Source organism: Chelonia mydas, chromosome 6, assembly GCF_015237465.2.
Source record: "Chelonia mydas isolate rCheMyd1 chromosome 6, rCheMyd1.pri.v2, whole genome shotgun sequence".
Taxonomy (NCBI): domain Eukaryota; kingdom Metazoa; phylum Chordata; order Testudines; family Cheloniidae; genus Chelonia; species Chelonia mydas.
In genome coordinates, this window is record NC_051246.2 from 81,772,086 (window position 1) to 81,786,588 (window position 14,503).

At 39.4% G+C, this 14,503-nt stretch overlaps 1 long non-coding RNA gene across 1 annotated transcript; it reads right to left on the bottom strand.

The window, feature by feature from the left end:
• Positions 1 to 3,562: 3,562 nt before the first annotated feature.
• On the bottom strand, positions 3,563 to 8,686 carry LOC122466425. Its single transcript, XR_006291885.1, has 3 exons — positions 8,635 to 8,686; positions 5,954 to 6,020; positions 3,563 to 3,591 (listed from the first exon to the last, which is right to left on the bottom strand). It is a non-coding gene; the product is annotated as an uncharacterized LOC122466425 (long non-coding RNA).
• Positions 8,687 to 14,503: the final 5,817 nt, after the last annotated feature.

The following is a 14,503-nucleotide window of genomic DNA, read 5'->3' on the forward strand; positions in this document are numbered from 1 at the left end:
AATTCATTAGAAATGCTTATAGCCAGAGAGAATACCCTAATTCCTGTCTCAACTGTTGTGTAGTGTTACTGTGTGCTGTTGACTACCACCCAGATTTAATCTCTGAGGTTGCTGCCTGTCAGAGGGGGCAAAGTAATGTATATAGTTATGACATTTGTAATTGCTTTGGATTCTTTAGGACACGAAATACTAAATAAATGTCGGATTTTTTCTTAAAGCCACCCATAATTTTTTCTACTGCTATATTTAAAGGTTTCAGAGTAGCAGCCGTGTTAGTCTGTATTTGCAAAAAGAAAAGGAGTACTTGTGAGACTAGAGACCTTAGAGACTAACAAATTTATTTGAGCATAAGCTTTCGTGAGCTACAGCTCACTTCATCGAATGCAATATTTAAAGGGTGGGTTTTTCCAGAAGCATTCAGCACCAGCCTAACTCTGTCATAGAAATCAATGGGTGGTTTACCGTGGGAGCAGAGTTAGGTCAACATTAAGTGTTTTTGAAAATTCTGCTTGAGAATACAATATAAATTAAAACCAGCACAGTTTGCAACAACTGTACAAAGTTTTGGTTGGCTTTCAAGATAAAAAATTAATAGGATGAGAATGTTCAAATTATTTAAGGACCTTTAAATTATATCCTATTTGTGGTAATGAAAGAAGTCCCCTTCCATGCTCTAATCTCCTGCAATATTGATTTTGGTCCTATCTATGGAATGTAAATGGGTTTTTTTTAAATAATAAATGTCCTTTTTCCTATTTTGATCTAAAAGCTTCAACATTTCTAATATATTTATTAAACCCCAAAATTATGTAGTTTAAGGCATAGTCCAAAGGAGATGAGCTCTGATCCAATTCCCATTGACTTCAGTAGAGATGGATGAAACCCATAGCCGGAAACTCATTTTGTAGAGTATATAAATGTATTATAGGCTCTCAGCATTGGATAAAAAAATCAGAATAGCAAGGGCTGACTTGATATTTTTATCCAATACAATTTTATCCAGACATCAGAGACACTAACTCATAGCTGGTGCGGTTGTAGCAAAGAGAAGATTGACAGGTTATTGTGTCGTGCTCTTGACAACCAATGCTGGAAATTCTTCTGCCCAAATCTTTCGTCATGACAAAACTGAAGAGACCTTTCACACTGATATTAAGGACAGGTGGCACAAGCGAATGGAGGAATCTGGTGAAATAAATATTCAGAAAAATTTCCTTTTGACTAATACAAAGCTTTGGTGACAGTTAAAACAGCCCTGTCATAATTTTTTTTTAATAGGAAAAACAATCTGTCACAGTAGATAGGGACCAAGTACTTTCTACCTATGTTTCTTTGTATAGTTTCCCGCCCCCATCTTTTGAATGTGAAATGTTTTTATATGGTGGTCATGCAAGAAAACTGAGGCAGGACAGCCTTTATGAATTATTCATACATATGTGATACTGGAACAGCTACCAGAAGTAAACAGCTGGATTCATCACTTGAATTAAATGGGTCAGGTTTCTCCTCATGAGATCACAGCATGAATTGTTTTACCAGGAAAAGCGCTGCATGCTGTAGCTATGCTAATGGTTGAATACTTACTAGGTCAATGTAGTTCTCATTCAATTGATCAAAGCAAGTATGACATTCCTTGAAAGATCAAAACAAGCATTTAAAGAAACATTATTTATGCCATCAAAGCACGTCGGTCACAATCTACATCACTCTACATTACTTGAATGTATGATATGCTGTGTCTTGCTATCCAAGGTCACAATGGACATAGGTCCCTGTATAGAAAATTGCTAAAATAAACACCAAAGCTTACATTCCTGAGCTCTTACTGAGGCAAAACACCCATTGATTTAAATAGGATGTTTGCCAGAGTGTTTTGTAGGCTATGTCTCAAGATGATACCATGTTTTTTCTAGAGAAAAGGATAGTCCTACAGTTAAAACACAGAACTGGAAGCCAGGAGATTTGGATCCTATTCTCAGCTCTGCCACATACTTCTTCGGTGCCCTTGTGCAAGTCATTCAAATTCCCTCAATTTTTTCAACCTATAAAATAGAAAAAAAACACTACCTCATCTATTTCTTAGGATTCCAAACTGGGAGGGGTTGCAAGTGCTTTGGAGGATAGGATTAAAATTTAAAATGATCTGGACAAACTGGAGAAATGGTCTGAATTAAACAGAATGAAATTCAATAAGGACAAATGCAAAGTATTCCACTCAGGAAGGAACAATCAGTTGCACAAATAAAAATGGGAAATGATTGCCTAGGAAGGAGTACTGTGGAAAGGATCTCAGAGTCATAGTGGATCACAAGCCAAATGAGTTAATGGTGTAACATTGTTGCAAAAAAAGCAAACATCATTCTGGGATGTATTATCAGGAGTGTTCTAAGCAAGACACAAGAAGTAATTGTTTCGCTCTCCTCCACGCTGATTCGGCCTTAACTGGAGTATTGTGCCTAGTTCTGGATGCCACATTTCAGGAAAGATGTGGACAAATTAGAGAAAGTTCAGAGAAGAGCAACAAAAGTGATCAAAAGTCTAGAAAACATGACCTATGGGGGAAGGTTGAACAAACTGTGTTTGTTTAGTCTGGAGAAGAGAAGACTAAGGGGGGATATAACAGTTTTCAAGTACATGAAAGGTTGTTACAAGGAGGAGGAAGAAAAAAAATTCTCTTTAACCTTTGGGGATAGGTCAAGAAACAATGGGCTTAAATTGCAACAAGGGCAGTTTAGGTTGGACATTAGGAAAATACATTGCTTAGGGAGGTTGTGGAATCTCCATCATTGGAGATTTTTAAGAGCAGATTAGGCAACCACCTGTCAGGGATGGTCTAGATCAGTTGTGGGCAACCTGCAGCCCGTCAGGGTAATTCGCTGGTGGGCTGCAAGACAGTTTGTTGACATTGACCATCCACAGGCACGGCTGCCTGCAGCTCCCAGTGGCTGCAGTTCACCCTTCCCAGCCAGTGGGAGCTGCGGGAAGTGGCGGCCAGCATGTCTCTGCAGCCCGTGCCACTTCCCGCAGATCCCATTGGCCAGGAACGGTGAACTGCAGCTTCTGGGAGTTGCGGGCAGCCATGCCTACGGACGGTCAATGTAAACAAACTGTCTCATGGCCTGCCAGCGGATTATCCTGATGGGCCACAGGCTGCCCACCACTGGTCTAGATAATACTCAGCCCTGCCTTGAGTGTAGGGGACTGGTCCTTCAAGTCCTACAATTCTGTGATTCTTCTGAGACTCCATTTGTTGATAATCACAAAGCACTTTGAGATCTTCCAATGGAAGGTGATAGAGAACTGTAAAACATTTAAAGATGATACGCATACAAGGACTCCATTTCCCACAGCAGACAGCAGGGTTTCCCAGAATAAAGAGAACTTACATGGTACTGCATACTCACTCATGAGCTATATTCTCTTTTTTGCAGCCATTTCCAAATAATGTGTGTGGGTAGGACTTCAGCTCCTAAACTTCCCAAAAGGAGCATACAAGTTCTGAGATAGCATGGTCTCATTTACATGCAGATTACTTTATATTTTGCAATAGAACAACTGGCCACTTCCCCCAGGAAAATTCTGACCCCTTATCTGAAAAAAAAAAATAGAGGGAGAAGAGGTCAGAAGCTGAGGAATGAGCTAGTCATTCAAAGAAGAGGAATTACTTGGAACAGTAGAAATAAAAAACATACCATCAACCAGTGGTCCCAATTCTCAGCTGGTGTAAATCAGCATAGTTTCACTGAAATCAGTAGAGCAATGCCAATTTACACAAGCTAAGGATTTATTCTTTTATCTTCTTATTGTCCTCACCTTCAATTATTTGCAGCTAAAGTATTTTGTACATCTGACCTTTTAAACTTTACTGTGGTATCAAAAGACAGCAGAGAATAGAGAATAAAACTTGCTGTTTAAGAAGCTGAATTCCATTTCTTACTTCATTTTTCTATTAGAGTAGTATTAGCAGTTCCAAGTAGTAACTCTTATTGTAACATTGCAAAACAGTTACTGTTATAATCCACATTCAGTCATTCAGGACTTCCTGGACCTTATACGTAGTGGGCTGAATTTTTCCTTTCTTGGTGTCCATCACAAAATGACTCACAAGATTCCTTCAAATATTTTTGATTTCTAGGTAAATGAAAATTAACATTTCCCCCCATATTTAAAAACTGTTGTTAGCTTAATGCGCGGCAAATGGCACAAAAATGGCGAGCCTAAAACTTAACCATGACATGGGCTATATCTGGCAGTTTCAAAATATTTGGTCATCAAATGAGAGTCGTGCTTCTTCAGTGCCTCACCTTTCTCTCCTGATTAAGAACCACACCTCATGGCTTGGTTTTTGTTTTGCATCCCTGCCCATCCTGGCTCTTCTCATAACAAAAAGAAAACCCATCCCATGTACCCAGCCCCTACATTGTTGCATGATGCTGATCTGGGATTTGAAACAATACTTTCCCATTTCTGACCTGACCGCCTAACGTGATCCATTCGCCTACTGCTAGCTCCTAGCCTCAGAAAACTGAGTAGGAACTAGCAGCAGGGGAAAATGGGTAAAGATGAGATGGCAGGCAGGGAAAGACAGAGTTAGCTCAGGTGACTGAGATTTACCCCAGAAAAGAATCCTGACCAAACCTCACCTTCTAGCGGACTGGCATTTTCCTTGTCTTCACTATACCTGCAAAACCTTGGACATTAGCTGGTCCTCAGATGACTACCTAGTTTTCTAAGGATTACAGTTCCTTTACTGTTCACATTATATATACCACTGAATATTCCTATCAGGAATTTAATAAGACCCTAATATACATTCGTCAGTATAATACCTTTATATAATAACTTTTCCTTTGTCTAGAAGGTAGTAGCTCTGGCTGAGATATGGAGTACCATCATGATATAATCCTGATTCCCTCCCCTTTTGCCTTTCTATGCCTATGTCTGTCTTACAGTTTTATGTCTAGACCCCCATCCTCCCAAACCCATACAAAATCTCATGGAAGGGAAGACCTAATTTAAAAAGACCTGTGATTTACTGGCCACTTCCAATCAACTACATCATCCTCTGCTATAAATGGGCCCAGCAACAAAGTGAAATGGCCACTGGGCAAGGCCACCCATTCTTTCAGAAGGCCATGATGTTCAGGAATGCCAGAGTCAACCCCATAGATCTTTTGAATTCCCCCAGCATCTCCTTATCACCAGCAAACATGATGCCATTTGTTAGCCCTCAACAGCTTCATGCTCCTACATTATCCAGGTGTATGCAAAACTTCAGAGGAGGTATTACTGCTGCTGAGGAATGTAGTAACTTAAGATTCAAACTGTACTATGACTTGCACTGTCCTGAGTCGTTTATCCCAGTGGCTGTCACTTGACTCCTCCCCATGTCTGCTTGGGTATGGTCCTGTCAGCTTTGTGGAGTTCAACTCAGACATTGTGACCATACATATTTGGAAGAGTCTTTTATGATGCATTTCTGAGCATCACGTAACAAAAGGAAGCAAATGGTCCTCAAGTTCCTAAGGAGAACTACCTATCTATCTTAGGTACTTGCATGTCCTCCATTATCATAATAATCTTTAATGTATTTTTCCTCATAACACATCTGTGAGGTAAGGGAGTATGATTATCCCCATTTGACAGATGAGGAAGTGAAGCACAAAGAAGCTAAGTGACTTGCCCAAGGTCATACACTCTATGTCAGAGCACAGAATTGAACACAGGTCTCCCAAGTCCCTGGTTAATGCCCTAATCACTAGTCAAGTTCAGAAAGAAATGTATTTCTTGTGAGAAGTCAAAACATTTCACCCTTAGTACACTGAAAGAGAGATCTTTATTTATTTATTAAATTTAATAAGCAAACTATGTTAAATTTAAAAGTATAGGCTGTAGAAAAGAAACAAGATTCTGATAAACATTTATTAAGATAAACAGAAATAACCATCCTTACCTTACAGATTAGTCTGGTTTCTTTATGTGCTCATAAATGTAACTTTTTCTTCCCCTGATTTCTTTGCCTTTAGGTGAACAAAAGTTAATATAACTCTTCCAACTGGTTCTAGTAATATAGCCACATTTATGTATGAGATATGAAGCAGATTCTGAGGTATAAGAGAGGCATTTGGGTCCAGGGACTTGAGTAATTCTCTCTCTTATAATCAAAATACAGCAGACTATGATTACTGATGAAGAGGAATGTTGTAAGGGGACAGTTTTATGGTCATGTTGCGGTGTACATGCCCATTTGTGCACTTAAACTGACAGAAAATGTGCCCCTGGTGTAGCTTTTCCCTTCCTCTCTTGTTTATAACGTCAACAAGATTATTACCAAGTTCTGTAGTGAGTTATTGCAAGTCATTGGTGAAGTAACAGAAAGCTTTTCAAGTCTCTATATTGTAAAATAAGAATATTTATAGGTGAAATGTCTGAATTTTCTAAGCATGCCTGTAACTAATGCTCAACCACAAATTTAGTGGGGCAAATTTTTGTAAGGAAAAGAGCCCACTATGACAATTCTATATGCAAATCAGGTAACTGAGCATGCATGGCATTACTATTGTGCCATAAGAGCCTGCTCACCATTGATGTTAATGAGAATCTTTCCATTAACTTTAATGAGAGCAGGCTTAGGGGAAAAAAAGTACACAGCACTTCAGAAGCCATAGATTAAAAAAATATATATCCTCCCTTGCAGAACTTTCAGTCTACATAGGCAAAATGAAACCCAGGATAAAAATTAAGATAGGGAGGGTAAGGGAGGGAGTATGTGTACACAATTATTTGTTTTGTGTGCAAGATGGTGGTAAATTAGTGTACTGTTTCAGGTATATATCGGTGCATGAATTCTTGTATGTGGACATTCACTTTTTTAGTAGTTGAAAATTTGGCTCAGTATTAATAGAGAGCATGAAATAAATTGGCTTTAACTTTTAATTTTACTTAATTATAAACTTTAGAGAAATAAGGAATGAACTCTCTAGAGGTCTAAGAACTACAGGATGATCCCGACTTGAAACAATGTATAATAGAGAAACTTTATCCCTCTGATCCCTCTGCCCAAAAAAGCAAAAATAGAGTTCCCTGCATTCTTTCTTTAAAAATTTCAAACATACATACATACATTATATATATAGATAGATATATAAATATGAGAGAGAGAGAGAGAGAGAGAGAGAGGTAAAATATTGATTACAATTGTGATTTTTCCCCCATCACTGCTATTTAAATACTATAGAGCTAGTCAACATTTTTTTAATTTTGAAATTTCAAAAACGGAATGAAAAGAATGGGGTTTTTTAATCATGATTTTCCAGTATTTTTTCAACCAACTTATAAAATCGATATGTGTTTTGCTGAGCTGAACTTTGGTAAAATATCCCTGATTGTTGGTAAGGTGCGGGCAGATGAGGAAGTTTATCAATGTGGCAAGAGAAATGTATGGGAAGTGACTCTTAGAAGGTTTTATTTCTCTGTTCTTGAGGGTTTTGGCTGATCATGGAAGTTTAGGGAATGAAGAAGTAAATACAACTGCCACTGAATTTTTCTCATCTAGTCTCATATATCTTAAGATCGCCTTGCTGATGGACCTTCCAGTCCAAGAGCTGGAAAATGTAGTACCCAAACTAAATACATTGGGTAAAGTCTTGGTCGAAATGGAGGCAAGGGTAAAACTTCTATTAACCTTAATGGAGCCAGAATTTCACCCCCCTGACTTACATTTTGTACGCAAATTGGATACAGTATAAGAAAATGGCTGACTGGAATATGAGAGCTTGGACTTGTTTTAATAGAATACCAATACTGAGCATCCGGGGGGGGGGGGGGGGGGCGAAAAAGAAGATGGGAAATAGCACATAGAAGGACATCAAGAAAAAAAGTCATAACACTGCAGTGAACAGCATTTCCTCTAACTAATTGCCCTTCCAGCTCTCTGTTAGTAAGCAGCTGGAATGGGCCACATCACTGATCACTGAATACTCAAAAGTAAAAAGTCTGACTTGAATACATATTTTGAGTTTATATTTGCCATCACACAATATTTTGTTCTGTGGAGGTCAGAACTCTCCATACTGTGTAAGGGAGAAAATAGTATGTGTGTTTGTGTGTATGCATGGGGTACGGGAACTGGTTCATGCTTGTTTGGGACAAGAGTTTCACTTGTTCTCCTCACTACTAATCCACTTTTCTACACGACTGCACAAGGATTGTTTTGTTGAGTTCAGGTGTGCAAGTTCAATGCCATGAGTGCAGAGGTAGCTTTTGTTCCTTCTATATCAACTGAGTGACTCAATGGTAGAACTGTGCGAAACAGTTATTGTCACAGTTCAGGGCAACAGCACCTGTATTTCCAATCTGTGGTTCATCATGGGCTCCTACTCAAGGCTCCCTGCTCCTCAGCAGTCACCTCTCTTGCAGGATATCCCACTCAGGAGGGAGAGAGATGTGTGTATTTCCAGACTGCACCGTTCTATGCCTATGCTGTGATATCCCCAGCAAAAGACAAACTTTTCAGAGATGGTACACTGTAACTGCCCTAGTTATAAGTTATCAGACTACCTTTTATAAGCAAGCACATTTATTCTTGTGGTGAAAATATTACAGAGAAAACATTAAAACAATAAAAGAACTTACATGTATGCTAATAAGCTTGCCAGAGATCATCTCAACTCCAGCAAGGGCTCTGTTTGATGATTAGTCTTTCATACCCCACACAGGACTTTTTCCTGTAATCACAAGTTCATCACTGGGTCAGAACCAGCAGCCAGCCTTACGGGGCTTTAGTAGGATAAAGTCCTTCTAACTCTTCCCTAAGGAGTTTTTGGCTAGCTGTTCTTCAAGCTCCTTTTTGGCTTTTCTTATTACATTTTTACATTTAATTTGGCAGTGTTTATGCTCCTTTCTATTTACCTCACTAGGATTTGACTTCCACTTTTTAAAAGATGCCTTTTTATCTCCCACTGTTTCTTTTACATGGTTGTTAAGCCACGGTGGCTCTTTTTGTAGTTCTTTTACTATGTTTTTAATTTGGGGTATACATTTAAGTTGAGCCTCTATTATGGTGTCTTTGAAAAGTGTCCATGCAGCTTGCAGGGATTTCACTCTAGTCACTGTACCTTTTAATTTCTGTTTAACTAACCTCCTCATGTTTGCGTAGTTCCCCTTTCTGAAATTAAATGCCACAGTGTTGGGCTGTTGAGGTGTTCTTCCCACCACAGGAATGTTAAATGTTATTATATTATGGTCACTATTTTCAAGCGGTCCTGTTAAAGTTACCTCTTGGACCAGATCCTGCGCTCCACTCAGGACTAGATCAAGAGTTGCCTCTCCCCCTGTGGGTTCCTGTACCAGCTGCTCCCAAGAAGCAGTCATTTAAAGTATCGAAAAAATTTGTCTCTGCATTTTGTCCTGAGGTGACATGTACCCAGTCAATATGGGGATAATTGAAATCCCCCACTATTATTGAGTTCTTTATTTTGATAGCCACTCTAATCTCCCTTAGCATTTCATCGTCACTATCACTATTCTGGTTAGGTGGTCAATAATAGATCCCTACTGTTATATTCTTATTAGAGCATGGACTATGCATAGAGATTCTCTTTCTTGAGTGGTAACAGCTCATTTAGACCCCATCATTTTATATATATATATATATATATATATGTATATATATGTATATAGTTGGGATTATGTTTTCCAATGTGAATTACTTTGCACTGATGAACATTGAATTTCATCTGCCATTTTGTTGCCCAGTCACCCAGTTTTGAGAGATCCTTTGTAGCTCTTCACAGTGTACCTGGGACATAACTATCTTGAGCAATTTTGTATTATCTGCTAATTTTGCCATCTCACTATTTAGCCCTTTTTCCAGATCATTTATAAATATGTTAAATAGGACTGGGCCCAGTACAGACTCCTGGGGGACACTACTATTTACCTCTCACCATTTTGAAAACTTACCATTTACTCCTACCTTTTGTTTCCTATCTTTTAACCAGTTATCAATCCATAAGAGGACCTTCCCTGTTATCCCATGACAGCTTACCTTGCTTAAGAGCCTTTGGTGAAGGACCTTGTAAAAGGCTTTCTGAAAATCTAAGTATATTATATCCACTGGATCACCCTTGTCCACATGCTTGTTGACCCCCTCAAAGAATTATAGTAGATTGGTGAGGCATAATTTCCCTTTACAAAACCATGTTGACTCTTCCCCAACAAATTATGTTCATCTATATGTCTGACAATTTTGTTCTTTATGATAGTTTCAACCAGTTTGCCTGGTACTGAAGTCAGGTTTACCGGCCTGTAATTGCCGGAATCACTTCTGGAGCCCTTTTTAAAAATTGGCATCACATTAGCTATCGTCCAGTACAGAAGCTGATTTAAATTATAGGTTATAGACTACAGTTAACAGTTCTTCAATTTCACATTTGAGTTCCTTCAGAACTCTTGGCTGGATAACATCTGGTCCTGGTGACTTATTAATGTTTAGTTTATTAATTTGTTCCAAAACCTCCTCTAATGACACCTCAATCTGGGACAGTTCCTCAGATTAATCACCTAAAAAGAATGGCTCAGGTTTGGGAATCTCCCTCACATCCTCAGCTGTGAAGACCGATGCAAATAATTCATTTAGTTTCTTCCCAATGGCCTTAGTTTTAACTCAGGCTATTTAACCAAAAATAATTTCATTGTCTGTTGGTCCCTGAAAAATTCAGTTTAAGCCAGTATTTGTAAGCCTATCTCTAGGTGGTGGTCATATGCTAAAGGTGCTACAACCTGAGTAAATTTGCCTAACCACCCACTAACTGTAGTTCCTTGAGGTCTGTGGTCAATAGCACATAAACATTTGCATTTTTTAATACAATGAACTCCTAAAATACTTAAACTTAATTTAGTAAGATGTAACTTAATTCAATTACATTTGTCCAGGAGGTTGCAGGATAATGTCATATCTGTCACAGTTAAATCAAACCTCAAACCCACTTAAAGAGAGCCCTGATATGTTTGAAAATGTAAGTCCTTAGCCCTGGTCTACACTGGGGGGTGGAGGGATCGATCTAAGTTACGCAACTTCAGCTATGTGAATAATGTAGCTGAAGTCGATGTACTTAGATCGATTTACCATGGAGAGTCAACTGCTGCCACTCCCCCATCAACTCTGCCTGCGCCTCTTGCGGCGCTGGAGTACAGGAGTCGACAGGAGAGTGCTCAGGGGTTGATTTATCATGTCAAGGCTAGACGCGATAAATCGATCCCTGCTAGATTGATCGCTGCCCACCGATCTGGCGGGTAGTGAAGACATACCCTTAGTCACAGATTTTTGTAAACACACAAGCTGCACAGTTGCAAAGACAGCAAACCTTCCTCCAATCAGCCAGTTTCTATTGCTTCTTCCCCAAGAGCTTTCCTTCAGCAATCTTCAGACCTCTCAAAGACATGTAAGGAAAGAGGGAAGGTTCAGAGCTTCTTGTGTATAGGGGAGCAGTCATCTTTGAGGTTCATATTAATAGACTATTGTGGTGTTCTAAGAACTGTGTTGGAACTGTAAGTTATCACTGCGAGAGTGGAGAAGGGGGGTGTCTAGTCCAACTGGCAAGTTAGGGAGCTCTGTAGTGAAGCATCTGGCAGCGAGAGTCATGAGCAGCCAGTAAGACTATGGTTAGATGGGTTGAGCTGCACCTCTCTGTTTTAGGGGCATTTGTGTGATATGGTTCTGAATGCTAAGAAATCATGTAGTGTTACACTGCAACCTTCCAGCAAGAGTATTTATGTTTTTATCTAACTTCTGTGTGTATGGGGTGAACATAATGACTATGAGCCTTCCAAAGAAGCTGCAGACCCCTAGCCAATACAACAGTAGATTTCAGTTTGCAAACCCTACACAAATTTAGCCCTTCAGAGGTCACACAGTGCTACTCAATATTGGACTGAAGGAAGCAAGGGCAAAGAGAGAAACTGAATCACTGGTGGTTGTCACGCTGTCTGGAGTGGCTCATGACTCTGATTGCTTGCCTCAGGGCAGTCTGTCAAAAGCAGGGCAGACACCTTAAACTGGTGGTACATTCTATAATTAGATTTTACCGAGCCAGTAACAAATGTGAACTCCTGGATCAGTAGGCCAGTCCTACCATGGCGTCACAGACAGTCCCCTTAGACTCTCCAGTCTATCTCGCCACCCAGGCAAGCTGGACTTCACGATAAATGGTCACTTACACCAAAAATCATAAAATATTCAGTCCCAAGAGACCAGTCACTTACCACAGATCAGTCGGTACCCTAGATCTTACCCCGAAGGCAATGCCTGTAGCCAATCCTGTAATACATTATCTAAAGGTTTATTACCTAGGAAAAATAAATGAGAGTTATTTATAGGTTAAAGCAAGCAAACACATACACACAAATGCGATACAGACTAACACATGGCTGCTACTCTGAAACCTAAGTTCTAACAGTGACAGAGTTGTAGTGATCTATCAATTCAGAAATCTTTCAGGATGGGCCCAGGGCTAACCTTGGGGATTTCTGCCTCAGTTTAGAGTGTCTATCCCTGTGAGAGTTCAAACAGCAAAGAGATAACAGATTTTCTTGTGACCTTGTTTTGTCTTTTACATTTGGCCTTCCAGTCCATGAGATGAGCTCCCTTGCACATAGCATTTCCAAAGTGGCATAGAGCCATTAACAAATCCTTTAAATTGTGATGTGTCTTAATGGCCCATTTAATCTTGATAGGCCTCCTTAATGGGGGAGAAGGGGACGATTCCTGGGCCTGGGCTCACAAGTTCAGATCAAACATTTTCAAAGTTATAAAACTAAACTTACGTATCTCCTTAGAACATGGAATTCAGGCTTTACAAGTGAGATTAATGTATGCAGCAACTTACAAGCATTTCACGGAGTCTAGATGCTAAATACATTCTTATAAGACTAATGTCTATTTTGAACAAATCTAACATACAGGTGAGCTGGTTTGGTTTCCAGCTATGAGTTTGTCAGTTCTTAGCTAACACCTATGGCCGTGGTCACAGCTATCACTTGGTTTACCAGTGTTACAGTGGTGGTCATTGCATTCTACAGAGGTGTCACTATGCTGTTCTTTAGCGGATAGTTTTGCTTCACTGGATCTTGTCTATGTGATATTTGCTGATGTACTCAGACAAAAGTAGTAAAGCCGATGACATCTAGTTCTGAAACCCATTGTTAGTTGTTATTGCAGAAGCTTTTCGGAGCAGAACCCATCGCCCACCCCATCCACTAACCTTCATCTCTTCCTCTCCACAGTTCCTTTACAAAATGTGTTGCTAAGTAATTTCATTTGAGGTAAATATTTTAGCCTGTTTCAATTATTTTAGATAGTATTGATACCTTTGTTCTAGCAAGGCTTCTAGCTTATAGGCTGTGGAAACTGACTCTTATTTATGCCAGTGCTCCTCTATAATGCCCATACTATGTAAAGAGGCCTGAAAGGACACGTAAATGACATTTAAGATATCACTTTAAAGGCCCCTTTACATTGCCAAAGTGGCAATGGAGGCCTAGTGCAAATCAGAAGCAGGCCCTGTGTTAATGAAATATTGACTAATCTGAAAGCCACAAGCCTATTAATGTAGCGTGCAGGCAGAGTGAAGACAGTCATGAATGAATGAAATGGCAAATTGTTGAGTTAGTTTCAAGAGTCACTGGGAGGAGATAATGATCAAAGTTATGTAATACAAACCATAAAGAGGAAGGAAAGCTGACCCTGAGTGTTGTGTGCTTAGAGCTATCTCTGATTTTTCTTTTCTTTTCCCTCCAGTTCAATAAAGGGAGTTTTTCCTCTAATGTTTTTCTGACTTTCTTTACACCTCCACCCTTTTATACAGTGATGCTTAATGCTGATCAAGCAGTAGTTCTTAAAACTCTAACCAGTTATTTTAAGGGTAGTTTCCAATCATCTAACCTGCAGTGGCTTCTAGAAAGGTTATCGGATTACCTCCATGTGAAAGCTTTGATGTTACCAATGGGTTTCTAAGCAGCTCTAGTATTTCAAATTGCCCATATCTATTCATGGTTTCCTCTGGAAAATTGCACTGAGGCATCACTTGCAGGTCTTTACATTGGATGTAATCCGCAATATAAACTCACAGAAGACTTCAGAACTAATACATCTTTATTAGAGCGACAGCTCTCATCAGATATTTTGTCTGCCAAAGTACCTAGCAGCAAGTGAAGCAGCAATGAGACTTTGTGCACATCCCAAACCTGTGAAGACACATATTCCACTACACATTGCAGCTAGCAACAGCTTAAATCAAATCATGTAAACATTCACTTGCAATTATGAACTCATATTAAATTTAATACTACTAAGTGAGGCAGCTCAGGAACTTAAATGAAAAGGATTGGTGGTCTCTTTCTGGTACTAATGGACAAGTGACTATATCACAAAAACCATGCCACCTTTTTGCTAAACACCTTACACACAGTTGGTTCAATAGATGGAATGTACATCTTTACAGAG